The sequence below is a fragment of the Ictidomys tridecemlineatus genome, chromosome 5 (genome assembly GCF_052094955.1).
Source record: "Ictidomys tridecemlineatus isolate mIctTri1 chromosome 5, mIctTri1.hap1, whole genome shotgun sequence".
In the NCBI taxonomy this organism is placed as follows: domain Eukaryota; kingdom Metazoa; phylum Chordata; class Mammalia; order Rodentia; family Sciuridae; genus Ictidomys; species Ictidomys tridecemlineatus.
Genome location: NC_135481.1, coordinates 94,268,222 through 94,289,216, shown reverse-complemented (window position 1 = coordinate 94,289,216; position 20,995 = coordinate 94,268,222). Strand labels below are relative to the sequence as shown.

General features: G+C 36.9%; 1 protein-coding gene across 16 annotated transcripts in view; it reads right to left on the bottom strand.

The window, feature by feature from the left end:
• Positions 1-20,995, bottom strand: part of Sipa1l1 (signal induced proliferation associated 1 like 1) — a 355,619-nt gene that overhangs the window by 269,361 nt on the left and 65,263 nt on the right. For 2 of the 16 annotated variants that reach the window (XM_078050446.1, XM_078050447.1), the window contains exon 4: positions 1,966-2,094. The exons of the other annotated variants lie outside the window; for them this stretch is intronic. The gene's annotated coding sequence lies outside the window, so the exon portion shown is untranslated. The remainder of the gene's footprint in view (positions 1-1,965; positions 2,095-20,995) is intronic. 16 annotated transcript variants of the gene reach the window in all.

Here is a 20,995-nt window from a genome sequence, read left to right as displayed (position 1 = left end):
TTACATTCTGGCAAAGGGTTGTCTATATTTTGTCCATGTCCTGAAACATTCTATGCAGCTAAATTTAAAGATGATAAACTAACTAAACTGGTGGAGGAACTTTTAAGACAGCACAGCATTTAGATGGTGGGATGAATATTGCTGGCAACTTTTAGCCAGGTTTACTGTGATACTGAGACAGAGCAGAAGGATGTAAAAAACTTGTAGTTTGGCCAGATGAGAGGTACATATAAAACTGAAGCCTAGCAAGGTGTCTTTGTTGAAGAGATTACTACCACTAAGGAGTAATTAACTAGTTTGCTCAGAGACGATAAGAAATTTCAGGAATCAACAAAACTATACTCACTGCAGGCTCAAGGGATACAGATGTGAAGTCATTTAAGAGATCTTTAGGGCACCCTGTTCAAACAGTGTTCACCGTGCTCAGCCACCAAGGCATGCACAGGCCACTGCAGCCTTGGTCCAAGGAGCCCCAGCCACATACATGGTCTTTGTGGTTTGTACAAAATACAGAGTTAGGAGGTCATGGAGGCTTCCACCAACACTTCATAGGAAGGCCTGGGAGTCCAGGGAAACTGTATCAGGATCAGAATCCCTGCAGGCTGCTCCTGAGATGGAAATGGGTAGAGCTATGAGAAGATAGCCAAAGCTGCAGTAGAGAACTCCTCCCTCCCTCAAGATGAAGAGATGCCATAACATGAAGCATCTGCAGAAGAAATCTGCTGGCTGTGGAAAGAGCCAGCCTAAAAGAAGACATGTATGCTGCAACTGACAAGCCACAATAGTGGGGCTGCCCAAGTCCTTTGGAGACCACATCTTGCCACCATGTACCCCAAATGCTGGATGTGAAGCTATAGGATTGTTTGCACAGCTGGTTTCAGTCTTTTTCTGGTCCCATCCCTTCTTTCTATGCCTCTATTTGTCTCTCTTGGAATGGGAATATTTACTCTGTAACACTGTATATTGGACATATGTAACCTGCTTTTGATCATTACAGGGGTTCATAGTAAAGAGTTTGCCTTGAATCTCAAATAAGACTTTGGTCTTGGACATTGGGGCAATGCTGAACAGTTAAGACTAACAGGACTCTTGGAGATGGACTAAATGCATTGTACATTACAAGATTGACATGATCTTTCAGGAATCAGAGCAGAATATTATAGTTTGGATATGAGGTGTCATCCAAAAGCTCCTGTGTTAATGCAGAGAGGTTTATATCTGCTGATGACATGATTCCATACTTAGAAGATCCAAAAAAATCCACCAAAAAATTTCTAGAATTAATAAATGAATTCAGGAAAGTAGAAGGATATAAAATCAATACCCTTAAATTAAATGCATTTCTATACATCAGCGATGAACCATCTGAAAGAGAAATTAGGAAAACTACCCTATTCACAATACCCTCAAAAAATAAAATATTTGAGAATCAATTTAAAAAAAGAGGTGAAAGACCTCTACAATGAAGACTACAGAAAACTAAAGAGAGAAATTGAAGAAGATTTTAGAAGATAGAAAGACATTCCATGTTTTTGGATAGGCACAATTAATATTGTCAAAATGGCCATACTACCAAAAGCCTTATGCAGATTTAATGTAATTCCAATTAAAACCCAACAACATTCCTCATAGAAAGAGAAAAGGCAATCATGAAATTTATCTGGAAAAATAAGAGACTCAGAATACCCAAAGCAATCCTTAGCAAGAAGAGTGAAACAGGAGGCATGATAATACCAGACCTTTAACTATACCACAGAGCTATAGTAACAAAAATAGCATGTTCTACATGTCTCTTTTGGTACAGAATAAAAGACACAGAGACAAACTCACATAAATATAGGTATCTCACAATTGACAAAGGCATCAAAAACAAACACTGGTGAAAAGATAGCTTCTTCAACAAATGGTGCTAAAAAACCTGGAAATCCATATGCAGCAAACTGAAATTAAACCACTAACTCTTACCTTGCACAAAACTCAACTCAAAGTGGATCAAGGACCTAGGAATTAGACCAGAGACTGCGCCTAATAGAAGAGAAAGTAGTCCAAATCTTCATCATGGCAGATTACGTCCTGACTTCCTTAACAAGACTCCTAAGGTGCAATAAATAAAATCAAGAGTTAATGAATGGGATGGATTCAAACTGAAAAGCTTCTTCTCAGCAAAGGAAATAATCAACAATGTGAAGAGAGGGCCCACAGAGTGGGATAATATCTTTACTACATGCACATCAGATAAAGCACTAATTTCCAGGATATATAAAGAACTCAAAAAAAAAAAAAAACACTCAACACCAAAAGAATAAATAACCCATCAATAAATGGGCTAAGGAAATGAACAGATACTTCACCAAAGAAGACATACAAATGATCAACAAATATATGAAAAAATGTTCATCATTTCTAGCAATTAGAGAAATGCAAATCAAAACTACTCTTGAGATTCCATCTCCCTCCAATCAGAATGGCAATTATCAAGAATACATGCAACAATTAAGTGTTGGTGAGGATGTGGGGGAAAAGGCACATTCACACATTGCTGGTGGGATTGTAAATTGGTACAACCAATCCAGAAAGCAGTATGGAGATTCCTTAAAACAAAACTTGGAGTGGGGCTGGGGTTGTGGCTCAGCGGTGGAGCGTTCGCCTAGCACATGTGGGGCCCTAGATTTGATCCTAAGCACAACATTAAATAAACAAACAAACAAGCAAATAAAGGTGTTGTGTCCAACTACAACTAAAAAATATTTGAGGGGAAAAAAAAAAAAAACTTGGAATGGAACCACCATTTGACCCAGTTATCCCATTCCTCAGTCTATTCCCAAATGATTTCAAAGCAGCATACTACTGATACAGTCACATCAATGTTTGTAGCAGCTGAATTCACAATAGCTAAACTGTGGAACCAACCTAGATGCCCTTCAATAGATGAACGGATAAAGAAACTGTGGTATATATACACAATGGAATATTACTCAGTCTCAAAAGAGAATAAAATTATGGCATTTGCAGGTTATTGGATGGAGCCGGAAAATATCATGCTTAAGTGAAATAAGCCAATCCCAAAAAAACAAAAACTGAATGTTCTCCCTGATAAGTGGATGCTGATCCATAATGGGGGGGGAGATTTTGATTGGACAAAGGGGAAGTAGGGGAGGGGACATGGGAGTAGGAAAGATGGTGAAATGAGACAGACATCATTACCTTAGGTACATGTATGACTGCACATATGGTTCAACTCTACATCATATACTACCAGAGAAATGAAAAGCTGTCCTCCATTTGTGTACAATGTACTGAAATGCATTCTGTCATGTATAACTAATTAGAATAACAATAAAAAATTTTAAAAATGATTAGATTATGAGAGCTATGACATGATCACTGGACTAATCCATGTTATGGATTAATGATTTGAAAAGAATTACTGGATAGTAACTGTAGGCAGGTAGCTAAAGTAATTGGGTCATTGGTGTCATGTCCTGGAGAGATTTATATTCTCTGCAGCCCCTTCCCCACCCCATCTCTGTTTCCAGGATGCCATGAGCAGAGTAGCTGTCCCCTGCCATGCTCTTCTACTACGGTGTTGTGCCTTACCTCAGGCCCAGCGCAATGGAGCCAGCCAGGCAGACTAAACCTCTGAAATCATGAGCCAAAATAAACTTTTGCTCAAGTTGTTCTTGTGGGGTATTTTGGTCACAGCAATGAAAAGCTGATCAACACATCTAGCAATTCCACTTCTGGGTTTACAGCCCAATTTATTCAAAGCAGGTTCCCAAAGAGGTATTTGTATACCACGTTCACAATAGCATCCTTCGGAAAAGCAAAAATATGAAAGCAACTCAAGTTTCTATGACAGAATAGATAAAATTTGGTGTTTACATACAACAGAATATTACTCAGTTTTGAAAAGAAAAATACTCTGACTTATGCTACTATTTGGATGAACCTTCAGGTATTATACCAAGTGAAGTCAGTCAGCCACAAAAAGACAAATACTGTATGATTTCGTTTAGATGTCTTACTTACCATAGTCAAAACCATAAAGACTCAAAGTAGATTGGTGGTTGACAGGAGCTAGGCAGCCAAAGGAAAGGGATAGGTAGAAAGTTTATTGTTTAAGGGGTACAGCTTTCAGTTTTATAAGAAGAGAAGACTTATGAAGACAGATGATGCTAATGGTGGTACAACATCATAAAGGTCTTTAAAATCTATCAGTTGTACACTTAAAAAAATCCTAAGATGGGGCTGAGGATGTGGCTCAGTGGTAAAGTGTTTGCCTAGCATGCACAAGGTCCTGAATTTGATCCCCAACAATACAAAAAGAAAAAATGGCTAAGATAGTAAAATTTTATGTTATGTGTATTTCACAATTTTTTAAACTGGGAGAAAAATAACAACAAATAAAACAGAAAAATTCTAATCAAATGCAAAAAGACAAACTACCAAGAACAAGCATATATCACAAATGGAATACAAGACTATCTACTTAAATGACCAGATAAAGCTTCAGCTGGTACTATTTGTTATTACTAGTGTAAGCTACACAAATATTCTTTTTCCCAAAGGTAAACACTTGAAAATAACTCAAAAAATAATTTGCACAGAAATGTTAGACTTATGCTACTATCACTAAATTAAAACAAACATACTCCCTTTTAACCACTAAGAACCCTTTGCCACCAGTGGCCCAGTTGACGTGAAAATGAAAGCTTTACTTTCCATAAAGCTCAGCATATGGGGCCCCATTTTATAGTAAGCCTCCATAAATCTGGGCCTAGGTAAACATCATTTACTTCTGCTATGTTCTACTGCTGGGTCACAAACCCAGCATAAATTCAGATACTCATCAAATGTTACCTAGTCAATTTCTCAAAACCATTTATCTTCCAACTGACTGGGAGGGATCAGTCAGTAACAAAAAAAGGGTCAGTTACTGAATTAAGTTATAGATTTAAAAAAAAAAATACTCCCTGGAAACACTCAGAAGTCTATTAGCTCTTCAACAACCATTCATTATTTAACCTACTGAAGGCTCATCTCAAGTTCCAATCAATCCATTTTTATTAAGGAAGCTATTACAGGTTGTACACAGAGCTGGTCATAGGCTGAGACAAACAACAGCTTGGGAAACATCCCCTGCTCCAAGAGGCTGCTGTGCAGAAGGGCTACTCATGGGTTCCTTATCATCTACTCATAAAAGAAAGTGGCATATTTTGGGATACATGAGTAGTAACATTCTTGAAGCCTAGAGCATTCATCTCTACATTTTCTTGCTTAAAAATCCTTTCCAGAAAGGCTTAATAAAGCTCTCCTGGGTCTGGGGATGTGGCTCAGTGGTACAGCACTGACTTAGCATGTGAGAGACCCTGGGTTCGATCCTCAGCACCACATAAAAATAAATACATAAAGATATTTTTAAAAAAGAAAAAAAGCTCTCCCCCAGAGGCATTAAAGCCTGTAGAACACAGACTACTGGACTTCCCACATATACGACTTCATTCTCCATATGGCCTTAATTGTGCATGTATGATTTTGATGAAAGACAATTAAATATAGCAAAGATATTCACAACTTCCTTATACAAAATACACTTAAGGATTGACAAAACATTAAAATAAAGACCAGACTTTAAACAATAACCCCTATCACTAAGAGTTTCAAGTTTCCCAAGCCCTTTGAGAGACATTAGTGTACCATGAAGAACGGACAATACCAGGCTTCACTACACCTCTGGTTCCACCCTAGACCTGTTGTTTCCAGAGGCCAAGTCTTCAAAAATGTTTTTGCACATGCAGCTGATGAAAGCAGGTAGGGGTAGGATGTGATGAGGATGAGCTCTACACAGTTCCTATATCCAAACGGTTCATGTTCTTTCTTCCTTGCTTTCTGATTTGTTACTTTAAATTTTTGCTCAAATCCACTCTTATTATCAAATTTTAAATTTATCAGACAGTCTAAAAAGTTGGAAACATGATAACAATATAAAACTGCAATGTGATACTACTATAGAAAATCATATCCATATAAATCCAGCCACCCCTCCCCATCAACTGACCAGGTATTAGGAAATGAAGCATCCCTCCAAAGACAGCTTCACTCAAATTCCTACCACTATATGCTCTATTTGTCATCAGAATGAGTTAAAAGGGGGATATCTGATGTGGACAGCTCTTTTATGTTCCGGAGAACACAAAGATTTAGGGAGAATAAGTTGTTCCTAATGAAGAGAAAAAGTGTACAAGAGCATTAGTAAACCTGAAGAAATCATATCCCATTACTACAGGCTGTTGAAAATGCTTGCTAAGTCAAAGGATTTCACATCACTTTCTTTTTTTAAGGATAAAGGAGAGGGCTTTGAATAATAAATAAGCATAACAAAATGATTCTGAAGTGACCTCAGGATCTACCAACCTCAATTCAAGTTATTCACAGCAAAAGATAAAAAGACAATCATCCCTTTGCTACTACTCATTTTTTATGTTGTTTTTAATATTACAGTCAGCATTGACATTAAAACATTTTGTCTACTATTTATATTGTCTCACTTTTGTGTCACCAATGCCACTGTGAAAGTTGAATTTTGGCTTACTGAAAAAAATCCTCTCAAATCTTCTCAGAGCAAATACTGTGAGTTGCTTTCTTCTTAGGGTTAAAATATCCAAGGCCTTACTTTTATTTAGTCTACTGTCTTTGTCAATGGACTACATTTAAGAGAAAACTGCCGGTTGTAAACAGATGTTCTTTATGTCTTAAGGAAAACACACTTTGTTAGAATAACAAGGAGAAAACACATCACATCAGAAGATAGCCAGGGTCAGGTCACAAGCCCACAGGATGGACAGCCAAGGAAGAAACATTTCCAATTTTTAACCGACCTCACTCCACTGACCTGCTGGCCAGGGCAGGGTACCATGACTGTGCACTGGGTTTCCTGCTAACCACAACACCTAACGCTAAGAAATGTCTAGAACAACGTGCCACTGTGAAATTTTTTCCTGTTATTTTTATACCTATTGAAGCACTGGGATTTTCCCATAAAATAGTAAAAAAGTACGTCTTTATTCACATGTGTGAAACCATCGAACTCTTTATCAGACAAGTAAATGTGACCAAGGGTGTTCTTTTTTATTTAACTTTCAGGAAAAGAAGGAGAGCTTTGGATATTTTCCCATTTGCTCTCCCTTTGAAAACAGAAGGCTGGCAATCCCCAAAAAAAAACAAATGCCGAATGTTTTCTCTGATATAAGTTGACTGATCCATAATGGGGTAGGTAGGGAGAGCATGGGAGGAATAGACAAACTCTAGATAGGGCAGAGGGTGGGAGAGGAAGGGAGGGGACAGGGAGTTGGCAATGATGGTGGAATGTGATGGACATCATTATCCAAAGTACATGTATGAAGACACAAATTGGTGTGAACATACTTTATATACAAACAGAGATATGAAAAATTGTACTCTATATTATAAGAATTGAAATGCATTCCACTGTCATGTATTTTAAAAATAAAATTAATAAAAAAAGAAAACAGAAGGCTAGGATGCAAATTATTAAACTGAAATAAAAGATACATTTAAATAATGCCTCGTTTACCTATGACTACATGACTATCAATCTAAAAAAGGGAATATTCAAAGCAAAAATATAATACTTGGGGAACTATTCAAATGTTTTAATGTGTAAAGCTTCTAATTTAGTCGGAGGTTATTGTCAATAAACATGTTTCTGACTGGGTATTTCAAAAAAATATCAATTTTAAAAACTTTAAAGGGAAAGAAAACAGTATGCTCATTCAATTCAATGTTTATATTCTAGAAAGATGTTACTCAAAAAATAAATAAAAGGGACAATGGATTCAGTAAAATACATATAAAACTACATATAAAATACAAGGTTTTACAGGTTTTGTTGATCTTTGGATTTCTGTTTTGAGAGGAAGGGAACTGCTTTACATAACCCTTAAGGGGTGATGGGGGAGAGAGAATAAGGACTTAGGAAGAACACTTCTAGAAGGCCAAGAGTCAGGTCAAGAGCAGGTGTGGAACACTGTTTGACTGTCCTTCCTCCTCTGTTGTCAAAGTAGACTTGAATACATGATTATGGATGCACAGGAATCTCCACCCCTACCTAACAGCTGTACTACACCAGCATCATCAGATCTCATTGCTAACAAAGCAAATGACTGAAATGACCAGGGGTTTCGGCAACTAAGCAACTCAGTTCAAGAGACAAATTTCAGCTGCTGTAATGTAGAAGCTCAACAAGTAGTTGGCCTTGTAATACCATCTAGAATTTAAGCCCAAGCTAAAACCTGTCATATTCAAGCCTATTAAACAGGAGTTATCGTGTCTAGAATACCAGTGTTTTAGTCAGCTTTTTTGCTACTGTGACCAAAAGACCTGACAAGAACAATTTTAAGGAGGAAAAGTTTATTTGGGGGCTCACAGTTCAGAGGTCAAAGACAGCTGGCTCCATTCCTCAGGGCTCAAAGTAAGGCAGAACATCATGGCAGAAGAGCATGATGGAGGAATGCAGCTCAGGACATGACCAGAAAGCACAGAAAGAGCTCCTCTCAACAAGGATAAAATATATACCCACAAGGCACACCCCCAGGAACCCATCTCCTCCAGTTATATCCTACCTGCCTAGAATCACCACTTTATTAATCCCTAATAGGTGATTAATGCACTGATTGGGTTAAGGCTCTCATAACCCAATCATTTCACCTCTAAACCTTCTTGTATTGTCTTACACAAGACCTTTGGTGGAACACCTCACATCCAAATCAAACAACAAACAGAGACTGTGCTAAAAGTGCACATTTCTGTGGTATATATAGTCCTTAGGAGAGGGGAAAAATGAATCTTAAAAAACCACTTCCAAAACTGAAGTGAAAACCAGAGGATACTTAGCAATTTATACAATAGCCCCCCAGTATCTACAGAAGGATTGGTTCCAGAATTCCCCAAGGACACTAAAATCCACAGGTGCTCAAGTTTCTTAAGGGAAATGGTGTAGTATTTGCATGTAACCTACTCACATATTCTGGTATACTTTAAATCATCTCTAGTTTACTTACAACCTCTAAAATGACTTATAAAATGATGACAAGAAAAAAAAGGCTGTACGTGCTCAGTACAGATACCACCTTTTTTCCTCAAAAGGGCTGGAGTTGTGGCTCAGCGGTAGAGTACTTGCCTAGTACATGTGAGGCTCTGGGTTCGATCCTCAGCACCACATAAAAATAAATAAATAAAATAAAGATATGTGTCCATCTACAACTAAAAAATAAATATTAAAAAATATATATTTTCATCCATAGTGGCTGAAAGGCCACATGGATAGAAGGCAAACTATAGTGATTATTCTTCCTCTCAATACCAAAGCAGCAGCTACCTTCATGGAGCATTCCTGCAGACTGCATGCTTCACCATTAAGCAATTCTTGATGGGTCCAAAGAGGCTATGTTCTAAAAGACCATTTTTCTGTTGGTTGCTAATAAAAGACCTGGACTTTTCAAATGGCTAAAAATTACAGAGATCTAAAAATCTTTCCAGGATTCCACCTCTATTAAAGAAGAATGATGCTCGGAATGGTCAAATAAATGCATCCCGGAAAGTGTCCTAAAGTACTTTAAAAACATTCTCAGAGATAATCATTCCCCAATTTTTCTTACTGAAATTCAAGGAAGGTCAGAAATAAAAAACCACTTTGAAAGCAGTGCTCTAATTACCCAGCAGGCTTCAAAAGAAGCCATAGCTCTGTACAAGGTTTATGAAGGTGAGATGCTCAGATAACCTTGACTGTCCTTTAGAGGATGCAGACATTCCAGAAGAATTGACTCCTTGGACAATTTTCTTCTAACAAAGCAACAGATTAAAAAAAAAAAAAAAAAAATCCCAAAGTCTCTGTTTCAGCACCTAGATGTGATCAAGGTTCAGCACAAGAAGCAGGGAGTTGGGGCAGGGGACATGCTGGACACACAACAGAAACCTACAACCCAAACCACTTCTTTAACCTGAATTTAAGAGTTTAAAATATTATATAGCATTTTGGGTTTGTAGAAAAACGTTTCTTTCAATCTGTTATTTTTCAATAGGAATCCATCCTTTTATAATTGATTAAAATGTTTGAGCAATGTCTACTAAAATATTAGAATAAGGCTATGATGGAACTGAGTTTCCACCTAAGAGTCCAGTCACTCTAAGATCAACAGTAAGACCTGTGTCTGTAAGTGTCAAAGAGCAGAGCAGAGCATCCAAACATGTCCCAATTATTCAGGATAAACTCTGCATTCCAAATTTATACCATTGGTGCATCAAAGTTAAAAAGATTCTTATTTAGAACTGAGTTAAGGTATAAACTGCTATCAAATTGTAACAGAAGGCTGGGGATATAGGTCAATTGGTAGAGTGCTTGCCTCACATGCACAATGCCGAGGGAGGGAGGGAGGGAGGGAGGGAGGGAGGGAGGGAGGGAGGGAGGGAGGGAAGGAAGGAAGGAAGGAAGGAAGGAAGGAAGGAAGGAAGGAAGGAAGGAAGGAAGGAAGGAAGGAAGGTTTTCTCAGTGCATTTTTCATGGAATGAGAATGTGCTAACAGAAAGTCTTATTAATTTCAGTAACCAGAAAAGTATCTATTTTATCTGTAAAGATGACAATGTTGAATTCAGAAATCAATGGCTAACACTGCACAAGCATTTAGCATCTTCTCCTTTTCCTTCTGTCACCAGAAAACATCAAAGGAGGAAAAGCCAACGGGAAAAAAATATAGGGCTCACATTTGATAAATCCAAATCATGCTATAAATAGCAGGTCTTCTAAGAATGAGAGTTTGAGTGACATTCCCTCAACATGACTTGGTGACTAATCTATTAATTCACCTAATTCTGTCTCAAAATTTGAAGTAAATATTGCTTTTGAATCCACTTTGAGGCAATCATTCAAAACCTAGATTAAAATAATTGTGAACTTTAGTATAACAGTTACTTTCAATTTTTGAAAAACATACTTAGTAAGTAAAAGGGAAAAACATCACCACTACCAATCAAATCCCTTTAATATGTAATCTCTTTATGTGCAGTTCAACATATCTCGATCTGAGCTAACTAGCAGACGCTCTCACATACAACAAATTTGTCAACTTGCCTATTAGATCTCTAGGGAGATTGCTGTTCAGGGCCTCCCCCCAGATAAACTGTTCAGAATGTATGTGGAGAAACACAGGAACCAGAACCTGTAAGAACCTCCCTCAGCAGTGATGACACATCTCCAACACATCTCCCTTCTACAGAACCTCCTTTCCAAAGTAGTGGTTCTCAACATGGAGCAATTGTGCACCCCAGGGGACATCTTGCAATATCTAGAGACATTTTTGGTTGTCATCACTGAAGAAAATGATGTGCTATTGTGGGTAGAAGCCAGGGATGATGTTAAGCACCCTAGAATACACAGGCCAGCCCCTCATGACAAAGAATTACCCAGTCCAACATGAAAATAATAGTGAGGTTGAAAAACTCTGTTTGAAAGCAACCAAACATTCTGATTATTCAGAAATTCTCACACTGCTCATTTCAGATAAATAAGCTCCCATCACAATCATAAAATATTCCTATGAACACTATTTCTTATTCACTCAAAGAATATACATGTATGCCCCACAGCAATAACCTCTAGTAATGTACCCATTTCTAAAATTATGAAAATAAAACAGATTATATATGTTCATTAGACCTTTCAAGAAATAAATTTTGAAAGTTTATTGAGGTTAAACAGTATTTCAAACTATGTTAATTGCTAAACACTGTTCCTCATAACATAAAATGGAAGTTAAAAAGAGTAAGGGGAAAAAAAGAATAACAACAACCAAAACTTAAGTGTCACTCACAGATATTTCCAATTCGTGGTGAAACAAGACAGGAAGTGCCTCTTTGCAGCCTGTCATTCTGCTCATTAAGACTCCATATCTTTTATTCAGCCAAATACAAAAGCACTTCAAAATGTTATATTAATTAGTGATGCCAGGAAACAAAACTAGCACTTTGTCCATGCTAAGCAAGCACTCTTCCCAGCCCTAAACTTACTTTACATTCAAAACAGGGCTGACCTAGGGCCTATTATGTCTCAGAACTATGATGCTATATAATACAACAGAATAGAGTTGGGTAAGACCCTGCAACAGGTCGTCTTTTTTTTTTTTAATTCCTACCACATTTATTAATTCTTTTTAGTTATATATAACACTAGGGTTCTTTTTGACATAATTGTAAAAGCATGAAATATAATCTGCTCTAATTCAGTCTCCAGTACTTTCCCTTTCCCTCCCATCATCCAGCAAGTCTTTTCTATACTACCAGAAGCAAGTGGTACAAGCGTTAAAAGCAAACTAAGGAAAAAGAACTGATAAAGGATATTCTGAGAGATAACTCAGATTATAAAACCTGCAGTTTTTACATATACATCCTACAGAATACACCCACAAAATGTGAAAAGATAACCATAATACTCAAAATAGAGGCTCTGTTTCGTTAATCTTAATTGAGCTATAACTAGCTAATTACACAAAAAAGACATACCTGTCAGCTGATTTGCACTAGTAAACCACTTAGGAACATGAATAAACATGCAGATTTTAATGTCAAGAAAAAGATGTGACTTATGAACACAATGAGAAAAATTCCATCAGAATTACTCTATTCCAACTAGACAAGATTTCAATGATGCAGATGGGCTGACTCTGATTAAAGGCTCATTTCTTCCTGAATCCTCAGTACTCTATAGGAAATCCCCAAGTCAGACCCAACTACAGTAACCCCAGGCAGTGAGTAGGCCATGGGCAGTAGGTAGAGGGGCAGAGACCACAGCTCATATTCCAAAGCACCAGAAAGTTTGGCACTCCAGGCAGAACCTGCGACAGAGGCAGGACTCTAATTTGGGGACATCTGGACCTGGAAGCTTTACTGAAAGCTGTGCTTATCCTACATTGGGATGAAACGGACATATTCTAGATTCAGGTGCCTGTGATATCTGTGTTGAACCCACTATGCCCAACTGCAGAAATAAGACAGCCAAGGAAGGCAGCAGTCAAGAACAAGAAAAATAACAATCAGGTTAAAGACAACTTCTTGATATCCATCAGTGGGTGAGACAACAAAGCCATGCTACAAAGAAAGGGGGACCCAGAAATTACTACGCAGACTCAGAAGTAATAGTGTCCAAGACGAAATTTAACCCTTTTCTGGATCTGAACTGGTCTTTAAATCTAAAATTCATAATAAATTTTCAAGATATAAACACTTCATTTCTTTTTCTCACTCAGCAGTAAAATATATTCTGCTCCAAAAAAGAAAGGTTGTTCAACTTCCTGTCAAAAGCAATCCAGAGATGACCACCTACGCGGTAAAAGCAGTGAGGGGAAAAAATATAACAAAATGCTGAAGAAAAGCCTGTGCATGTGGGCGTGTACTGAGTGCAATGTAACCACCACTCCGGATTTTTAAAAGCTCTTTTCCTTGATCATTCTGAGAAATATGAAAATAAGTGTAAGTGCTAAAGAGAAGTTTGTCCACCAATCTAGACAATAAAGCCCTATGACAAATTTTAATCCCAACAGAGAAAGTATGAAGGTCAATTAAGTTTCTTTAACCCATGATTTTCTGCACTCAGGGGAAGGGCTGATTCTACCTGGCAACTTACATGTAATATCCTCCAGAAAGAAGGTTGTTCTGACAGTGAGCCCTCTCTCCAGAGCCACCCTATCCCACCCAAATTTCTGGCTTACAACCAGCTTGATCTGATATGTTTAATCTTAAACCTTAGGGGGCTAACCATTTAAACATGAATACAAGATGCCTAGTTATAAATTGGCTACAGCATCATATCTGCTACTCAATCCCTGCTGATAATCTCTGAAAAACTGAATTCTAAGATAGGCAACCAACTCATCCAATGCTTTAAAAAAGCAAACTCAAAGCCTACTGAAATATGCTCAGTGTGGAGTTAGATGCAGTGTGGTAAAAACTGCTTATATATAGTTCACCAACAAATTGAGAAAAGAATAGCATACACAAAGCAAGTTAAAATTAAATATAGTATCATCAGTGAATTTTGACAAGTGCCATATTTTGGTAAACCACAGTTTTCACTCAAAGAAAGAGTTTTCACAATGATAAAACAAAAGTGAAGGAAATACATAATGACCCCAGAAAGAGTATATAAATCAGATGGTGGTAAATATTAACAAACCAGCATACCACAAGACAAATCAAGATAGAACAGGAAACCATACTTGGTAGGACAATTGTAGTTGCCCACAAAAGCAAACCTATTAAACCTCACAAATGATTTGTTTGCTAAACAAATAATTCTGAGCAACTCAACTAACAGAGGGGTTTATATTTACTTTGCTTTCTTGTGGTTTACTTGATAAGCTGAGACCACCCACAAAAACAATGTAAGAACAATAAAAACAACTTTTTGCCCTGAGCTACTTGACTTTAAGTAGCCAACATGATATAGAAAGCATTATTCATGAGTAGTTTCTATACATAAAAGCATTCTCCTACAAAGCTACAGTTTTGATCATTAAAATTCAGGAATTAACAACCATGTGGTGTCATCAACTACTTCACAGACCATGTCTTTCTTCCATTATCCCAATAAAGCCCACTCTGGCAAAAGAATCCTACCTGGGATCTCATGCTAAGTTTTCAAATCTCATTACATTAGTCTTACTTCAATCGGAAGAATTCCTCAGACTTTCTTAGACTCTCATGGTCCTGACAATTTTGAAGATGCCAGACCAATTTTGTAGAATGTTTCTTAATTTGTGTTTGATGTTTCCCTATTACCAGACTCAAGTTGTGAATTTTCAGCAGGAACACCACAGAAGAGTTCCTTTAGAACACCTATACTATTTTTAATTATTTCCATGATTTGGTAATATTCACATATACCACTTCATTTAAAGTACTATCTGCCAGATTTCCTCATTATAAAGTCACCTCTTTTTTCCCTCTGTAATCAGTAAAAAATTTTAGTTTTCAACAAATTTCCTTTCAGTACTTTCAGAATCCATTGATAATTCTTGGCCCAATTAAGTATCCTCCAATAATTGCCAAAGTGATTTTCTAAGCCCACAATGGGACTATTCCTATTTCAGTGGGAAAAAGTATTTAGACATCAAGATCTGGGTATTAACCGTATTCACTTCAACTGGCTTCGCACTGTTCCCAAGCCCTCAAAATGAAAAAAAAACTAAACACACATATGTACACATTAGTTCTGTATTTACTGCTTTTTAAATGTATGTACACTAAAAACCATGAGTTTATACAGGAAAACACTGAATTCTAATCCAATACCACAAAGTTCACCACCTCATTTTCACCTATCCCTTCACTATTGAGTAGTAAATCTGGCTCCCATTAACCTTGATATATCTACTTATTGGTTTCATCCTCTCCACCGTGTATCATATAATGCCACCCCAACCTGTAATCTAATAAAGGAAAAAAGCCTATTTTCTCTAGTGAAAGGACAAGTGAGGGGGCAACCTAGCAAGACCAAAAAAAAAAAAACAGTTTTGGACCACAATCACTCTACTTTAGCCACATCACAGAAAAGCACTGCAACCCCACACCCACACCCACCTTTTAGCAGCAAAGACCAAGTGGAGACCTCACAGCTCTACCACATCTGGCTGTGAGGAGCTCCCTTTTTTATAGACTCTATATGATACCATTTTTATAGAGCCCAAATATGTGAAGCTAAAATGTTATTTCAGATATACATATTTTAAAAAGAGGATGCTGAACTTAAAATTCAGAATAGTGATCACCTCCAAAGAGGGGCAAAAGGATAACCTCTTGGAGGAACATATAGTAAGTAGCAGCTTCAAAGTACTGATCATGATCTAGTTCTTAAGTAGAACCTGCAAGTGCTAAGCACAAGTTCCTCCATGTTTAAGGTCTGCCCCTCACCAGACTACAAGGAGTCATTAGAAGAGCCTTAATGCTACATCTGAGATTTGAACCTGAAAGATCACAGGATGATGCATCTAATAAACATCTGTCCGACTCCAGCCTTTTGTCTATTGTCTCTCTACAATGCTCAGCACAGAGAAGAAGGCAAACAGACAAGAGAAAGGCAGTCATCATTCTGAACCCAACTGGTGGCCTCTGAGGTGAGATCCTTTCTGTGCTCTGGTAGTACTCTTCCATAGAGTTTTTAGAGGCTGTGCAAATATAGGTCCAAAACTAGAGGAAAATAAAACACACCTTCCTGAAGGCAAGGAACAGGAATAAACACCCCAAAATCTAGGCCACACTGGATACTCCAATTGCAAGAGCAAGGTGCACAACTCTTCATGTTGAGGTTCTATCACATTCCACACAGTAAAGTCTGGCCCAACTCAGTCACCAAAGACAATTTCCTCTTTGAGGACCTGGTAAAGTCTTATTACTAGTTGGTTTTGCTTTACTTTAAAATTAGAAGCAGAGAGAAGACCGGCAATCATTTGTGAAATTCCAAGCAGACTAAATAGATAAAAATTATAAACTGTTTAGGCCATAGCATGAAATTGGTGACACATGTTGGGCTCTTTTAAAGAGTTCACATAATAGAATATTAAGGAAGATCAACACTTCTCTACAGCAAAGACTAGGCATCCGGGGAAGCTTAAACATCAATGTTATCAAGGGATATTTTAAAACTGTATACCAAAAACTAGATAAATGGATCTCCATAAAAAGAAAATGGAAAAAAAAAAGTGAAAGGATGGTGTTTGTCTTATCAAAAAATCAGAAATAATTTCATTATAACTGTAATCCTGGTAGAAATCTCTCCAGAGCTACTGGTCATTAGTGAGGACTCGTATCTCAAAGAAAAGTCTTACGACCAGCACTAATGTTTTATAACCTTAAGTCATCCTTTCTAAGACTATCTTTACGGCAGAATTACATTTTTCCATTGTTGATTTTTCACTGAAGATGGAGTACAAATTAAGTCATAAATAATTTGAAGCCTGGCCTTCCCCTAGCTCAATTTAAAAAAAAAAAATCTTAAAGAAAAATTGCTAAGCTCCATCTTTCTCTTTCCATCAATCTTTTCTTTCCAAAAAAGGAAAATCTAAAACCTTAGCCCCACAAAAAAAAAAAAAAAATCCTACTGCAGAACAAAAGAAATCAAAGAATATGTGCAAAATGGCAAAATAATAATAATAAATATTATTATTATTATCCAAAACTCACACAAGTTTCAAACTGCAGCCTAAAACTATTTGAGGTTAAGAAATATAAAATGATTCTTTAAAAATAATAAGCAGATAAGAAGTTTATTACAAAAAAATAATAAATCTCAGTAGATTTTTTTAAAGGAAATATTTAATAGACAATACAGGAGAGGTTTTTTGTTTGTTTAAAAGCTTTTCAGGGCTGGGATTTGTGGCTCAGAGGTAGAGCACTTGCCTTTTTCTTTCTTCCTTTCCTTGTAATTCTAAGCATAGAATATCCACATTGACAAAAAGAGCCAAGCAAATTAAGTGGCTGGAAACAGGATGACATGGTGGTAACAGAAATAAGCTGTACTCACATACTCATTATATCCTTTGCTTCTGTGTACATATATGTGCATGTGTATGTATGTACATTATACATATGTGGAACTTTTATAGGTTTATTATCTTCATCTAAAGGCTTCTCCTCAGAAGAAGTCACCTATATCTAACCTATTGCTCAAGCCCAAAACCTAGGATTCACTGTTCATTCCTTGCTTTCATACCCCACTTTCATCCTATCAAGACAGACCTATAAATTCTACCTCCTGAAGACTACCTTGAGTTTTTCATTTTTCTCCTTCTCCACTGCCAACACATTGGTCTAAGCCACTATTAACTAGATATCTATTCCAGATTCCTATTAATTTCCTTTATATCTATGATTTTTTTTTTTACACAGAGCAGTTGGACAGACTGTTTGTTAAACTACATTTTATTGTTCCCCTTCTAAAAACTCTCCATTGATACCTAAGGAGGTATCAAGAGATGTAAAGCATGTAAAAATTCCACCCTGCTTGCAGGCCAATGAGATAGCCTGCCACAGTTAAGTGGATGCTGGCAGAAAACATGAGAGATTCTTGGGTGAGAGACAAAGGACTCCACTACTCACAGAAATAGCAGTGACCAAAGAATCAGCATTGTTTCAGTGCCAGTCCCAATTCCTACCTGGTGACACAAAGAGGACCAGATGATACCTGCAGAGCAATGAACTATATTACAGGAGAGTTACCCTGAGCTTACTGAATCAAATCTTTTATAATGGGCAGTAAGCCTGCTGACCTTTATTACAGACAGAGACACTGTCTTTATTACACTAGAAAATAAGCATGCCTGATCCTGCTCTGAGGGAAACACTCTATTTTCCAAGGCTGTTTTGCTATACATATCATCTTTGAAAAGACGTATTAAAACTACTAGATGAAAGGATTTTTTTTTAATTTAACTCTTCGTGTAATAATGCCAAAATGGCATAATTCACTTGAAATGTTTTATGTGAATGCTTTGAACCATTTTAAAATGAAAATAATCAGGTTTGTCTCTTGAATTGACACATTTCCAGAACCCATTGTCCTGGCGCCTTGGAGGAAAATACAGGATCTTCAGACACCTTACAAAGTGTGCCACCTCCTCTTCATACCAGAAAAGCCACTTTAGTACTAATGTGACAAGAAGATATACATTAATGGCAAGCTCATGGCCTAAAATATAAAACAGACCTTTAAAAAGTGGAATCTTAACATTCTTCACACTGAAGAACCAGAATCTGCATTTGAATGATGATTTTGACTACACGGGTAAAAGGCACTAAGTGGAAATTACTGTCATATGCAGGAAACAGATGGGTGGATAATGCAACCAGATAATCAACTGTTTCTCTCTTCTCTTCACTAGAATTTAAGAAACACACAGTTGATGACAAAACTAGAAAAGCAGAAGTTCCTAACTGAAGCAAGACTTGAATATGCATAAAAGAACACATTATGAGCATCAGGGGGTGGCCAGACCTAACAACAAGGCCTTTCCTTGTTCTCAAAAGTTGAGTGCTATACCTGCCACAGCCTCAATAAAAACTGAGATCCATCTGTACCCTCTTTCTTAATCCAAGAGCAAGTGTTTATGTTTATTCAAATACTTCTTGAACATCTCTTGGACATAAGGCATTGAGCAAGAAAATGTGAATCTCCAAAGATCACAATGACACTGATCTTCCTTTCAAAAAGTTTACAACCTAACTCACAGGGAATGATATATAAAAAGCAGGAAATAATCAAAGTGCAGGTAGGCACAACTTCAAGGAATGCAAAAGAACATCGTGTTTAAAAAAAAAAAAAAAGAAAGAAAGAAAGAAAGAAAATCAACTCAAATTGACTATGGGAGAACACCAAGTTAAATTCCAGCTGGCAACAAAGAGAACTAAGGAAAAGCAATTTGGAGGAGGAACCAGAAAGAATAAAGACAGAAAAGGCTGCAGTGTACATGGGTGTGAGTGACATCAAACCACCCAAAGAAACATTTTAACTCTAAAATGTGGCATGGAAATGTTCTGTTGAGAGCTACAAGAGATAGAGAAGTAAAGCAAGGAAGTTCTGCATTGGCCTTAACATCCCTTCAATGTCTGTCATCCAGTGTTGACCCCCACCTTCAGAAAGCTGGGGAGCTGATGCCGACTTCAAGATCATTTCTGAAATCAGTGAACTTATGTGGAATCAATCATTACTTGATTACAAAGAAGACCAACAAAACTTAGCATCCCAAGAGTGTCAGTTATCTAAACAAGGTATATTGTTCAGAGGTATTACTGATGTGTGAACACTAATTTTCAAACATGGAAACATACAGATGAAACTTGGAGGATTTGTATTTTTATGAGGCAATTGAAGTATAAAGGAGAATATTAATGCAAAAGAACCTGCTATAATTCTTACTGATGAGTTTGAAAACTTAATTTTATATACATAAATAGTTCAGAACTTTCAAATACTAAATTGAAAAATAATAACCTTCAGCAAATTAATCTAAAGAACTGCAATTAAATTTTAGATATTTTAATTCCACTTAGACCATAAGCCTTTGGGGTAGGGGGATCCATGTAGGAATTTGTCATACCTTATAAGGATCAATTAAAAGCAAACAAACTGTGCCACTTCATACACTTCAGAAACACTGTCACATGCATATATAAATCATACAAATAGATGAAAAAGTATGTTTTGTGATTATAAAAGGGTGCCTGAGGAAAACTAAGTCTGAACATTGCACTTAGCAAATAATGTCAATAAAGCACAAATTGGAAAGCAAGTAGTTTCATCTGCTGGAACCAACAGCAAGGACAAGAAAAGGATGTGGGTGTTGGAAGGCTGGAACCACAAAGTTTTTTTTAACCACCTGCTAAAAGGATTAGACTAGCAGGCAATGAGGAACTATACCAAAATGTTTATTAGGGATCATCATAGTTATGTATGTACATATACATGCACAAACACATATATTTTATTTGTCCCAAAGAAACTTCTACAGTTTTGTGAAAAAAAGTCTAAGAGAGGAAAGCCACTAAATTAAGAAACAGCAGAAATCAGGCTGCAGCTTGTCTAAGTAAGAAAATGCACCACCTTAAAATGAATAATTACACCATTCTCAAAAACAATAGTTCTCTCAAGGTTACATTTAACTGAACTTTGAAGTTATTAAAGATCATTTTCAACACAGTCAGAAACTATCCATTAGTCACACAGGGACCAAAAAGCAATGCAGCTCTAAATGGGGACTTTGATATTTGTGGTTGTAGTTTACCTTTAAAATTTGTTGGAAAATAATTTAGTCAAAAGATAATATGCAGAAAAAAACATTCCACAAGTGAACTCACTCAAAATTCTTCATCTGAAGAGCATTTACACAACAGAATCTAATTTGAATGCTCCTGTTAATGAGTTTTAGCATTAACA